At 56.9% G+C, this 12,904-nt stretch overlaps 1 long non-coding RNA gene across 1 annotated transcript in view; it reads left to right on the top strand.

Annotated features, from left to right (window-relative positions):
- The window catches only part of LOC116668624, a 195,768-nt gene extending 185,861 nt beyond the window's left edge, over positions 1 to 9,907 (top strand). Inside the window, exon 3 of the long non-coding RNA XR_004325850.1 lies at positions 9,666 to 9,907. This is a non-coding gene — a long non-coding RNA (uncharacterized LOC116668624). The remainder of the gene's footprint in view (positions 1 to 9,665) is intronic.
- The last annotated feature ends 2,997 nt before the right edge of the window (positions 9,908 to 12,904 follow it).

Genomic DNA, 12,904 nt, shown 5'->3' with positions numbered 1-12,904 from the left:
CCGTCACCTGGCTGAGGTGTGAGGGTCGCGTTTTTCTACCATGAAGTGACCGTCTTGCCACATGTCCTCCTCGGAAGGGAGCCACACGCACAGCCACACTCCAGGGAGGGGAGGCACGCACTGCTCCCTGAGGGTGAAGCGGCTGCACAGATGACATGAATTCTCCCCCGCCCCTCTGCTGGGAGAGCTGTCTCGTGCCCCCGGTGTAACCACTCATCCGCTCGCTCACGTGTGTCCGTGTGGACTCGCGGGCGCGGGGGCCGTCTGCTCTGCTTTCGTCCTTTTGAGAACACCACTCAGGAACGGCGTTCATGAGGCGCGTACCGTGTGCCCGACTCACCTTCCACTCGCTCAGACGAGGCAGGCGGCTGGGGGCCGTGCCTACCCGCGAGCGCGTGAAGCGCCTTCTGGCAGGGAAGGGGGGCGCGCTGCCCCCCGCCCCGTCCGCGGCGTGGAGCTCACCCACGGGGTGTGCTCGTGGTGCTGAGCTTTTCCTCTGACACGGAGCTCAGTCACTCGCGTTGGGTCTTTACAGCTAAGTCAGTTGGAGATAAACCTGCGCCATGTTACACCATGTTGTTTAGCCGTCCGTGTATCCCAGCTGTTGTAATGAGGTTTTTTGCCGGGAAACTGAGGAGCGAACACAGCTGACAACAGGCGTCTCCCTGGAGGCCCTGTCACAGTGCAGGCGACCAGCCGTCCAGGCGCAGGCGGCTTCCCGAAACGCGCGCTGTCACGGGCGTATCAGAGTCACTTCACCCTTGCGTCCCAGCAGCGAGTATCGGTGTGTGATCTCCTCAGACGGCAGCTGTGTGAGCACACGCGAGGCGCGGGGAGGCGCAGGGCACCCGCGCTGTGGACGTTCCCGCTCGCGGGTGGTGAGCCGCTCCCTGGGGTTCCCTTGCGGCGTGACCTCGCCCTCCTCCTTCAGCTGCCCTGGGAGGGCGCCGACTGAGGACTCGGCCGTCGTCGTCGGCTTCTCCCCAGGGTGAGCTGCTTCGGGGTGAGAGGCGGCGAGGGCTGACTTGCGAGCGGCGCGAGCCTGAGGCGCCATCTGACTCGGGCGGCAGACGTCCCGGCGGCGGCGGCGGCGGCGGCGGCGAGGGCCGGCTTGCTGGCGCCCCGCCCAGAGGCCGGCTGTCCGTTCCGTGTGGAGCTCTGGTGCCCCACTCGCAGTGCCCTGTTCCAGGCTTCGGAGGCGGCTCTCTGCTTCACGGTTAAGTGCCGTCTTTGACTGAGGAGAGCCGTCCTGACGGGTGTGAAGAGGAGACTGGGGGTGCTGTCCGGCCAGGGTCACCCCAGGGGGAGGGAGGACGCCCCAGTTCTCGTCATACTTGAAGGAGAAGAACTCAGGTGGGAGACAGCGTTGTGTAGTGAACGATTTGGGAGGACTTCCTGGCAAAGGGACAACGTATCTCCTGAGAGCCTGGCGGGCTGATCCGAGGGCGGTGGCAGCGGTCTCTGTCCCTCCTCTTATGCCCTCGCTTAGAGGTGGCCTCTTGACTGACTGACGGCCCCTGTCCCTGGAACTCTCAGTCATGCCCACCCCCCTTTCTGCATGTCCTCACCCACGATGCCCACAGGAGACCCCTGGGGGGCCTACGCCGCAATGCTGACCACATTACAGTGAGCGCTGGGTCACGTCCGGTTAGGTCCTTGTTGCTCCCGCGCGGTTGTGGCTGTCGGGTTCTAACAGGTTTCTTACTGGCGCTCACTTAGAGGAACTAAAGTTGCTTTATGCTGGAGGCAGGCACACTGCCGTCTTCTGGGCCCTCCTCCCTCCCCTCCACCTTATCTGCCCGGTGCCCCCACCTGTCTAACCACCTAACACTAGGGATCACGTAGTTGGTCAGTCGGGGGATGAGCCAGGCTGTGGGTCATCTGAGTGAATGGTTTCCTCACAGAAGGGCAGGTCACCCTGGACTTGACGTGGTGCCTGCAACGCACTGACCGGCCCCAGCGCTGCCTGTTCACCAGCTGATGGGTGATGTGGGTGCAGGAGTGAAGGGCCCCTGGAATGCCCAATGACCATGGTCAGTGTGCAAACTGTGGAGGTCAGAATAAACAGAAACTTAGGAACCTGTCCCACTGCTTTGCTTTCCCACAGCCTGTGCGTCAGAACAATGTGACTCCACCATTTGGAACCTAAGTTAGGATCTGAGTTCAAGGTTACCCCCAGCCAGAGTGTGCGGTTGCCTCTCTCCTCACGTACTGTGAGCACAGTGTTGATGGTTGGCTTTCCCGGTCAGTGGCTTGGGTTCAGCATGTCCACTGTACTTAAAAAGTCTGTATTCCTTTACATTCGGGCCAATTACAGAGAGACCAGTTAGCCAGACCATGACGCTGGGCACATCTTGTCATGTGATTGAGGCAGACTTTTCCTGTGCACTTTCAAGTATAATCTGGTAACCTGGTAAATTCTCCCTCCAGTGAAAACCTGATTTCAGCGAATATAAAAGAAAGTGCAGCAGCAAGGGTGTGCTTAGAGGCCGTGCTAAGAAAGAACAGCGTCTGCCCAGACTGACACTTGGTCCTGCCCAGACTTGGTGTCCTGAGTTGTGGTGACATTAAAGATTTCAGCCTAGACGTCTTCCCGTTCAATGACTCGAAATAAGTGAAGATCATCCTGTCCTCACAGAGGCTTTTATTTGATGGGAGAAGGAACAGCCAGGAAGGGCTGGAAGGGCATTCCTTGGACTTCCTAGTGACTGCTGCTCGGATGAGGGTGTTTGATTTGCAGCAATTATGCCAAGGGCATTCTCAGCGGCCTTGGCGTAGAGTATGAGCAGAAATGGATGTTGAAATAGAACAGAGAGTTCCATTCTCTCTGAAATCGGAGGCTTTCAAACTGTCGAGAACAGCATGAGAAGGTGCCAGAAGGGGGCAAAGCACTGTGAGCAGGAAGGGGAGAAGGAAAAATTTAGGCAAAGGAGGAGCTGGGCCTCGCATTAGAGGAGGCTCCAATGAGAAAGTGAGGAGAGTTAATTACAGGAAAAACCAGACGTGGGACTAGTGTGCAGAGCTGCAGTGTGCTGCGTAGACAGAGGGTCAGTGGGACCTCTGTAGGGTGGACACGCGTGGCCGGAGGGCTGAGCAGCACCAAGGACAGCGGGGGAAGAGCCTCCCGAGGGGCTGGTGGCCCCCACGCAGCATGGCCAGCTCAGCCGACAAGTGGGCACCGGGCTGCAGGGAGGACCAGGGGTGACGGGAGAGGGGCAGCGGGAGCACCTGAGACACAGCAGGATAGGGGTGCTCTGTGGGGGCTGGGAGCTGGAAAGGAAGGAAGAAGCTGTTGGAAACATCGAGAGACATGTGTCTACAATTAAACTGGAGGACACGGCGGGGTAGGGTGTGTAGCTTGTGCTAGAGCGCGTGCCTAGCATGCACAGGGTCCTGGGTTCAATCCCCAGCACTGCCTCTAAAAATAAATAAATAAATAAACCAAATTACCACCCCCCCCAAAAAAAAACAAGCTGGAGGACACGGGCAGGCAGGCAGGGGTCGAACCCAAATCCAGGGCTCAAGGACGGACAGGTAGAAGGACTGCATTTCTCTGCCCAGGAGGCTTGGCTGGTGACTAGTTTCTGCTGAAGCTCACGGCAAACATCTGACTGAAGGGTGATGAGAAGCAGGGCTGTGCCTTGGGCTGGGCTCCCCACGGCCCGTGACATCCAGTGCCGACAGCCTCGGTCTCCGCACGTCCCCCTGCGGTGGGCGGGAGTGGGGGAGGATACTCTGAAGAGTATCCGGCCTGTGCTGCTCCGCATTCCGGAAGCTTCTACACTACGCCACCTCTCTGTCAGCCAGGACGCCCACCATCACGGGGCAGGGAGAGCCGGAGACGCTCACTGCTCTTCTGTGGGGTTGGGGAGGAGGACCTCCAGACATATGCTGGGGCTGGCTATGGGCCACCCTCCCTGGCACAGGGGCCCTGTCAGGGCATCTCTCCCAGGCCATCTCCTCAGAAGGACTTTTGGAGCTTCCAAGGGTCCCCCGGAGCAGGGAAGAACACGAGGCTGTGATTGTCCTACTCGGGTGCTCCAAGCAGGCTGGAAGGAAGATGGCTTCCCTCTTCCTCTGCCCTGTGCAGGCCCTCGGTGGCCCTCAGCCACCCAGGGGGTGGGTAGCCGCCGTCCCGCCAGACCCAGCGCCTTTGCTTGGGGCCTTCACCCATGGCTTTCCAGACGCCCTCCCCTGCCGGGTGTCCCCTGGGGTCCCACACAGTAGCCCCTAGAAAACCCTGGAGACCGTGGGGATGCAGAAGCCGGAGCAGGGAAACGTCTGTCCAGCCCGGCCCCACCCCATTTTGTTCTCTCCCCTTTGCTTCCCCACTCAGCCAAAGACCCTGCGGGGATGGGGACAGTAGCGACGGCCACTCCGAGCCCAGCCGGTGCCCCACGTGCCCCTGTGGACCCTTTGTTCCGGGTGCCATCAGCACTGCTGTGAAGCCAAGACTGCCTCCTGAAGGGCTTCCCCACATCTCGTCTCTGTCGAAACGTGACCCTCAAATGTGAGACAGAGCAGAGATCGCAGACCCTGTGAACCCTGTCAACCAGGTGTGACAGTGCCACCTCCTCAAATTGCCGCTAATCTACCAGGGGCCGTGCTGTCTGCAGCCTCCTTTGCGCTGTTTGCTCCCATTCGGTTACCGCTTTCAGTTCCCTTCTGAGGTGTCACTGTTTGCCATTTAGTCAGTAAGGAGAAGCGTGCTAGGGCTTCAGGCATGCGGATCTGGGAAGCTGGGAAGAGCCGACTAGCTGTTCAGGGAGGACGGTCTTGCTGAGGGTGGTGAGAGCTGGAGAGAGAGTGCCCTTCTGTCCTGGGAACAGCCTTCTAATTATGTCGTCAGGCTTGCTGGCGAGCTCTTTCCCTGTGCCGTTGAGAAACCGTGTTCTGTGTTAAGGAGATTACCAGATTGTGATGCTGTTTGTTGATTACTTTTTATTGTTTAAAGAATTTGGATGTATTAAACCAAACATTAAAAAATGATTCACATGGAGCATAATTACTGGAGATGAGGCTGGGGGACATGGGTGGGAGGGGAGGGAGGAGATGGCGTTTGGGGGCTCTCACGGGGCCAGTGGGGCACAGGCGGGGACCCCATGTCAGTGTGACAGACGCAGGTGCTGATGGATGCAGCTGGAAGGGTTGGGAGCCGGGTGGCAGAGAGGTGCAGCTGTAGGTTTCTGAGCGAAACAAACATTTCCAGGTGAGAGATGTTCCTTACTGAGCAGGAGAAATGAGCCATTTGAATTGTGCACAAACACGCCGTCCTGGTGCCCGCGCTTCCAGCTGGGAGAGAGAACCAGAGCAGCGAGGAGGGGAGCCTGCCCTGAACGGCCCCTCCCATGCGGGCTGCCGACCCCCCCAGGGCCCCCTCTGATCTCAGACCCACTTCTGGGGGGGACAGTCGGGGACCAGGGGAACAGGCTGCACACTCTCCCTGCCTGTCCGTCGCTTGTGGGCACCAGTCTTCATGCCACACCGTCTACTACCTGCTAATGTAAATAATAAACAGCCAGGAGCTTTGTTTCTAGCTCCACGTGAACACAAAGGGCACAAGAGTGGGTATCGAAGGATTTCATGGCAGGTCCCATCAAGGGAATGCACAGTGAACCACGGCTGTTTGCGCCGTTTGCGGCCCGGGAGCGGGCGGCAGTCCTGGGGCGTGTCCTGCCCGCCGGCCCATAGCCAGGCGCTCCTCAGGAGGAGCTGCAGTAGGATTTGGGTTGATTCTGACAGATCCTGCAATTGGCAAGTTTGAACTGACGCATAGGTGCTCCGGTGTCACCGCCCTGGTGTGTCAGTAAGAGCAGGAGGTGGGCCAAGGGCTTCTCCCACAGGCGACAAGCTGCAGGCTGCGAGGACGCTCGCCAGCTACTGAGCGCTCGTGGTCCGGAGGCTGCTGGGCATCAGGGAGGCGTGAATGTCGCTGCGCGCTGGAGGCGAGGCTGCCGAGGGCAGCGTCGGTGTGTGCAGAGCTCGGCTGGGAGGCCGGGTCGGCCCCTCCTCTCTGAACCTGGGCTCCCGGAACTGCAAATAGGAGCAACCGTTTACTTTGGAGTTGTTGTAAGGCTAAAAGAAGTTTTGTTTCTTTCTTTCCTTTTTTGTTTCTTGGTTTTTTTGAATGGACAAGACATGCACAGAATTCGAAAGATACCAAAAAAACCCATCTCCTGAAAACTGAGTTCTTTGATTTGTCAATTTGTGAGGCCCCGTCCCCGTTCACATTTTGGAATGGGACCCAGGAATGGGACTCACTCCACATGGAACCATAAACCCAGGGAAAAGGGGGACCTGCAACAGCACTCCCTTGTCTGGTTGTGGGGATGACCATATACCACTTAGCCTGCTGTTGGCGGGTAAGTGTAACATTTCACACAGTCTCGAATGCTGCGGTGGGTTCTCTGGACACAGATATTTTGCACACGAGTCAGTGTATATAAGAGAGCAATCCCCTGAAGTGCAATTTGTGGGTTAAAGAGTGTATGCATTTTTTGATCGGGAGATTGCCAAACTGCTCTCCACGGAATCTGCACTGACTCGCCCCCCCCTTTAGTCCCTGGATCCGCCATCAGCACCAGCCTAGGGTTTGTCACACGTTTGGCCTTTGCCAGCCTGAGAGGGGAATGGTGGTGTCTCACTACAGTTTTAATCTGCGTTTCTCTTTTCATGAGGAAGATGGGGAGTTTCACGTGCGGGAGGCATTTGTGTTTCGTTCCCTGAGAACCGTCTGCCCGCACCCTGCCGTCTGTTCTGCTGGGTTGGTCTTTGGCTTATTGATTTGGAGAAGTTCTTTATCTCCCAGACAAATTAGCACCTTATAAATGAGTTCCCCTGTTTTGATCCACTTAGTCATTTGTCTTTTCTCTTTGTTCCTATTCCTTTCTGTAATTCAAAAATCTAACTTTTTTGAGGTGAGGCAAAAATTTCTTAGGCATGACACCAGAAGCATGATCCAAGGAAGAAAAAATGACAAATTGAACATAAAAAAAGAAGAACTTATGCTCTTTTAAGGCCGCTGGTAAGACAATGGAAGGACAAGTCACCGACTGAGAAGAAATATTTGCAAGTCATATATCTGATGAAGGGTTTGCATCCAGAATACATAAGGCGCTTTTAGAACTTAGTAATAAAAAGACAGTGACCCAACTTTAAAAACGGGTTAAAGCTGCGAATAGACAGTTCACCAAAGAAGAGATCTAAGTGGCCAGCGAGCGTGTAACAGGCGCGCAGCTGCTCCTCGCCGGGCCGCGCGCCCACCCCGCAGAGAGGCCGCGCCCGCGCCCGCCAGGACGGCTGCCCGCGGGCGCGCGGCAGGACGGGTGTCGGTGAGGATGTGGGGAAACGGGAACCCTCACAAGTTGCGAGGAATGAGAGGTGGCGCAGCTGCCTTGGGGAACGTTTTGGCCGTTCCCCTAAAAAGTCCAGCCGCCCACCGTGTGAGCCAGCCGCCCACAATAGGTGTCCTCCGGGGCGGGGCGGGGGGGGGGGGAACCCGCGTGCCCGCCCAGACGCGCGTGCCCCGGGCCCTGCGGCAGCGTTGCGTCGTAGCCCCAGGTGGGAGGGGACCGAAGCGTCCACCGGCGGCGCGTGGGCGGACACATCCTGGGGCGCCGCGCTGTGCGGCGCCTGTTACTCAGGAGGACCGAGGGCCAAGCCTGTGATACACACGGCGACAGTTCCGTGAGTGAAAGCGACCGGTGGCTCCCGTTGCTCGGCCTTCTAGGAAAGGCGACCTGCCCCTCGGTGCCAGAGAGCAGGGCGGAGCTGCTGGGGGAGCCGAGGGGGGAGCCGGGAGCAGCCGGAGGGCGGGTGACCGACCCTGGGTAGAGCCCACGAGGGGACCCCGGGCGTGCCTGCGGCCCGCGGACGGGGACTGTCTCGACTGGTGACGCTGCCAGGCCGCACACTCCTGCACGTGGGCGTGCTGCACACAGCATGCTCCCCGACTGACTGCGCAGGAAGGGGGGTTGTACGTCGCGCCTGACTTTTCTTTATGGACTGCGGGTCTCGTGGCGTTTCTTTCCTCAGTCCCACTTTGAGGAACCATCTGTGATGTTTTTCTCCTCCTGGTTTTGTGGGACGAGGCAGCGAGCCCTTAGAAATGCCATCTTAGAGGGTTTCACTCCCCACGTGCGTGTAACTCCAGCCGGGATTTGGAATAGCGTGAAGCAGAAATCCAGCTTTTTCCTCCACTTAGGCCAGCGTTCTTCATTGTAGAAATCCGTCTTTCTGTCCTTACTTGAAATGCTGTCTTTGTCACCTAGTAAATCCTGTATAAATTTGATTGTTTCTGGATTTTCCCTTTTGATGCTTTTGTCCCTTTTTGTACCGATACTGCATTTTTTTAAATTGAAGTTTAGTTAGTTTACAGTGTTGTGTTGGTTCCTAGTGTACAGCATAGAGATCGAGTTTTATATATTTATATATATATATATATATATAATTTTTCACATTGTTTTTGTTTTAGGTTAGTACGAGTTCCTGAATTTAGCTCCCCTGCGACACAGTTGGAATGTCACATTGTTTGGATTACTGTAGCTTTCAAAATATATTTTAATGTTTAACATGGAGAGTCTAACAAGTTCCTTACTACTTTCAATTTTAAGAGTGATTTTCAAAGTAATTTAAAGTGAAGTTTAATTTTCAAAAACTCCTTGACTATTCTTGCTGATGACTTTTCCCTCTGAAATTTAGAATCCGTATTTTTGTTCAGCGAATCCTCCTTGGGCCTTTCTGGAGGTGGCAGAGTGTTAGCTGTGGGCTGTTGTTAATGGCACGGGTCGTCTCGCGGAGGACTGACCTCCTTGTGCTCTCGGGTCTTCCCAGCAGAGACTCTGCTTATCTCAGAACCCTTTCCGCTTACTTGTCTTTTTTCACATCTTCCAGTAGTGTTTTCATTTTCTTCATGTAAATCTTGTGCAGTTTCCTTTTTCAGTTAAACACGTATTTTAAGACCCAAGCTGCCTTGTGGAAATTTAAAATAAGATGGTTTCATCGGAGAAGTAGCAAAATAATCACATGTCAGCTTTTGTTTTATTACGGAAGTAGAGTTGATTTACCATCTTACATTAGTTTCAGGTGTAGAGCACAGTGGTTCAGTACTTCTACAAATTATACTCCATTGAAAGTCACTACAGGGTGACGGCTGTAGTTCCCTGCGCTGCACAGAGCGTCCTTGTTGCTCATCTGTTTTGTATACAGCAGTTACGTCTATTCATCCCCCACACCGTCTAGCCCCTCCCCACTCCCCTCCCCACTGGGAACCGCTGATTTGTATTCTGTGTCTGTGGGTTTGTTTTGCATGTACATTCATTTGTATTATTTTTAGGTTCTGCACGTAAATGATATCGTACAGTGTTTGTTGTTGTCTGACTTAACTCACTTAGTGTGATAATCTCTAGGTCCATCCATGTTGCTGCAGATATCAGTAGTTCATGCTTTTTACGGCTGAGTAGTATTCCACTGCATAAATATACCACATCTTTATCCAGTCATCTGTTGATGGACGTTTAGGTTGCTTCCATATCTTGGCTTTTATAAATAATGCTCTGAACATGGGGGTGCATTATCCTTTTGAATTAGTATCTTTGTTTTTTCCAGGTGTAGCCCTAGTAGTGGGATTGCTGGATCATATGGTAACTCCGTGTTTTTTTTTTCAGGACCCTCCATACTGTTCTCCAATGTGGCTGCACCAGCTTACACTCCCACCAGCAGAGCGGGAGGGCGCCCTTCTCCCCACACGCTCTCCAGCACGTGTTATCTGTAGGCTTCCCGACGGCGTCAACCTCACAGGCGTGAGGTGGTGGTTCAGTGTTGATTTGCTTTTCCCTGGTGGTCAGTGATGTTGAGCGTCTTTTCATGTGCCTGTTGGCCATCTTTGTGTCTTTGGAGAAATGCCTATTTAAGCCCTCTGCCCAGTTTTGATTGTTTTTTTTTTTGTTTAATCACAGGTCAGTCTTGGTTTCGACATCCAGTCTGTGGCTTACTAACCAGGTTTCAGCCCGTTACTTAACCTCTCTGAGTCTCAGCTACTGTGGGCCCCAGACCTCACACAGCTCTCTCCGGGCAAAGCCTGCAAGAGGCCTGGGCTGCAGGGGTAGCGATTAGCAGGTGCTCACAGACTCCCGCCAGGGTCCGGCTGAGACCGCCTGCCCTCCCCACACCGGGGCACCAGGACACAGGGCCTGCAGGAGGCCAGCAGCCTCCTCCACGACAGGGCCACACCTCCAGCCCTTCCCGACGTCGTGCTGTGTTCTGATCCTTCAGTTCCTGGAGGCTCTGTTGGGGCAGGACGCGGAATCAGGGAGAAGCTGCTTGCCCGAGCACTGCCGTGAGACCCTGGTGTGAGCGGAGGGGGACAGTTGCTGCCAGGTGGCCTGTCCCCACGTCCCCTGACCATCTGGGAGTAGGGCCCATCAGGAAGTGGGGAGGCCGGGCTGTGGACCGAAGGGTGCAGCCGCGCTCGGCGGGAGCCTCCTCCCGGACGAGCAGCGCGGCTTTAGCTGCTGCGTGTGGCGCGATAGTGGAGAGAGCGCCACCGCCAAGTCTCGGGGTGGGGCGGTATGGCCGCGAGGAGGCCGGTGAGGACCGGCGCACAGCTGGGTGGCATCACCGCAGATGCAGGGTGTGGCCCCACCAGCGGGTGCTGTGCGTGCAGACACGGACCCGGTGGCCTCGGTCATCCCCTCCCTTAAGCCCTAGTGCCCACTTGCCGGTGGGAGGGGTAGGTGACAACTCAGGAGAGCACCCTGCTCCCCGCCCGAGTGCTTCAGAACCCCTGCTCGTGCCTTGTGGCACAGTGGTTCTGGGGGGCCTGGCGTGAGCACAGGGTAGGGTGGGGGGACGTCCTGATGCCCAGAGGAGCCAAGGCCTGTCCCGAGCCCCCTCCGGCCAGGCCAGTGCCCTGGGCCCCGCCCCTCTGCTCTCGTGTCTGGGTTCAGGTGCTCCTTTGCGGGTAAGAGCACCTCCTGGGCTAGGACACGTGCTCCGTGAGGACGGGGAGCTCTGGGGGCACCCCTGGACTGGAGCAGAATCCCTGGGGCGTGCTGGGTGCTTAACAAAGAGCGAGGAATGAAAACCAGGGAGGGAGGGAGGGAGCACCCACCCGGGAGGGAGCACCCACCCTGGAGAAGACAGAGTCCGTCTCGCCAAGCCCTGTCTTGGTGGGTGATGAGCAGTCTGTCAACCAGACCAGGGTTCACATGCACCGACTGTGTCCTGGGACCCCAGCCTGCAGTTACAGGCAGAAGTGCTTTATCACTAAGGTACATAGTGATTCATGCTGAGAATGTAGTTAAAGTATCGTGGCAGTTTAAAAATGACACGCCATCAGGGTAACGCAGCGGAGCGGCTCGTTGAGACTGAGCGCTTCCTGCTCTCCTGCAGTGCGGTCAGCACGTGACAGTGAGTGCTCTCGCCTGACACGTGGCGGCACACGTGAATACACCACCTCGTGTGCCACGCCTTGGACTCTGGGCGGGTGACCCTTGAAGATTTCTGTGGGGCCCAGAGGTGTCTAAGGGCAGTGTCCTGAGTTCACCCTGGGTTTGAAGTCCCAGCACCTGGAGGAGGCCAGCCTCCTCTGAACATCAGCCCTGGTCCATCTGTGCGAAGACGTCCTGTACACCCGCTTGGCAACCTTTGCTTCTGTCCTTTTGCAAATTACACACGTTGGGATTCTGAGACCTGAACGAGGCTCTGAGCTCTGGGCTGATGGCTGGGAGGGATCTCAGGGACCCTCGAGTGCAGCTCAGGCACCTCACGGCCGCGGAGGTAGGGGCCCAGAGGAGGGGGAGGGTTAGCCCCAGGCTCCGCCCTCCTGGTCCCCGCAGGGCAGATGTGCTGGCCTGGAGTCAGGGCTCGGCCGCTTCTCCACTTCGTAGGGGTCTGGGAACAACAACGTACAGTCGGCACCACCCGGAGTTCCCGACACCGACTGAGAACTTACCCTAACCGTCCCACCGCCTTGGCTGCCTCAGACTTGTCTAGGGGCTGTGTCAGAACGCGGATGCTGGCCCCTGGGGCTCTGGTCACTGGGTCCAGCCCTCATGGGCTCTAGCGATGCCCCAGCTGCTGGTCTGGACGCCCTGGACACCCGCCGCCTCTGCAGGGTCGCACCAGCCCTCGTGCTGCCGACGCGCCCGAGCTCAGGCATCCGTCCCAGAGCCGTCACTGTTACCCCTTTGTGTTAACAAGAAATAAGACAGAAAAAGAGAACAAAGACAAACCAACAGAAAAGACCAAGAGGAGGGTGACAGTCTGCTCAGGCGCCCACGCCAGGCACTGACCTGTGGGCCTGGGTCCTCCCCTGGCGCACCGAGTGTGGGCACAGGGGTTGACACGGATCGAGACTGCTTCCTGTGCCTGAACCCCCACGGCAGTGCTTCCCGGGGCCGCGGTAGCTGCGGACACGAAGCACCACGGAGCGGGCGGCTTAAACACCACCAACTGTCCTGCAGAGTGGAAGCCGGAGCCCAGGCTGCTGCCCGGGCTGGGGGGCGGCAGTCCTCAGCTGGCAGACACGCACTCCGATCCCTGCCTCCGTGGTCACGTGCAGCTTTCTTTGGGAGGAGTGTCTCCTCAGGACACCCGTGGTCATACCCGTGGTCACACCCGTGGCTGGAACAGGGCCCAACTTGATGACCTCGTCTTAACTAACTTCATCTGCCAACACAGCCTGTCTCCACTAAGTTCCCGCTCTGAGGTTCTGGGGGCTCGGGGCTTCCACACATCCGTCTGGGAGACAGCTCAAGCCATAAGAGAGGGCATTTTGCATCACTAAGGCCCAGAACGTCCACTCTCAGCAGAGGCAGACCTCCTCATCCTGGGGCTCAGCCATGGCCCAGCTGCCTCCCGGTGGAAGTGCAGGCTGGCCTGGCACAGGAGGAAGCCCCCCAGC

The sequence above is a fragment of the Camelus ferus genome, chromosome 14, assembly GCF_009834535.1.
Source record: "Camelus ferus isolate YT-003-E chromosome 14, BCGSAC_Cfer_1.0, whole genome shotgun sequence".
NCBI classification, from domain to species: domain Eukaryota; kingdom Metazoa; phylum Chordata; class Mammalia; order Artiodactyla; family Camelidae; genus Camelus; species Camelus ferus.
Note: the sequence above shows the minus strand (reverse complement) of the source record. Positions and strands in the feature narration are given on the sequence as shown.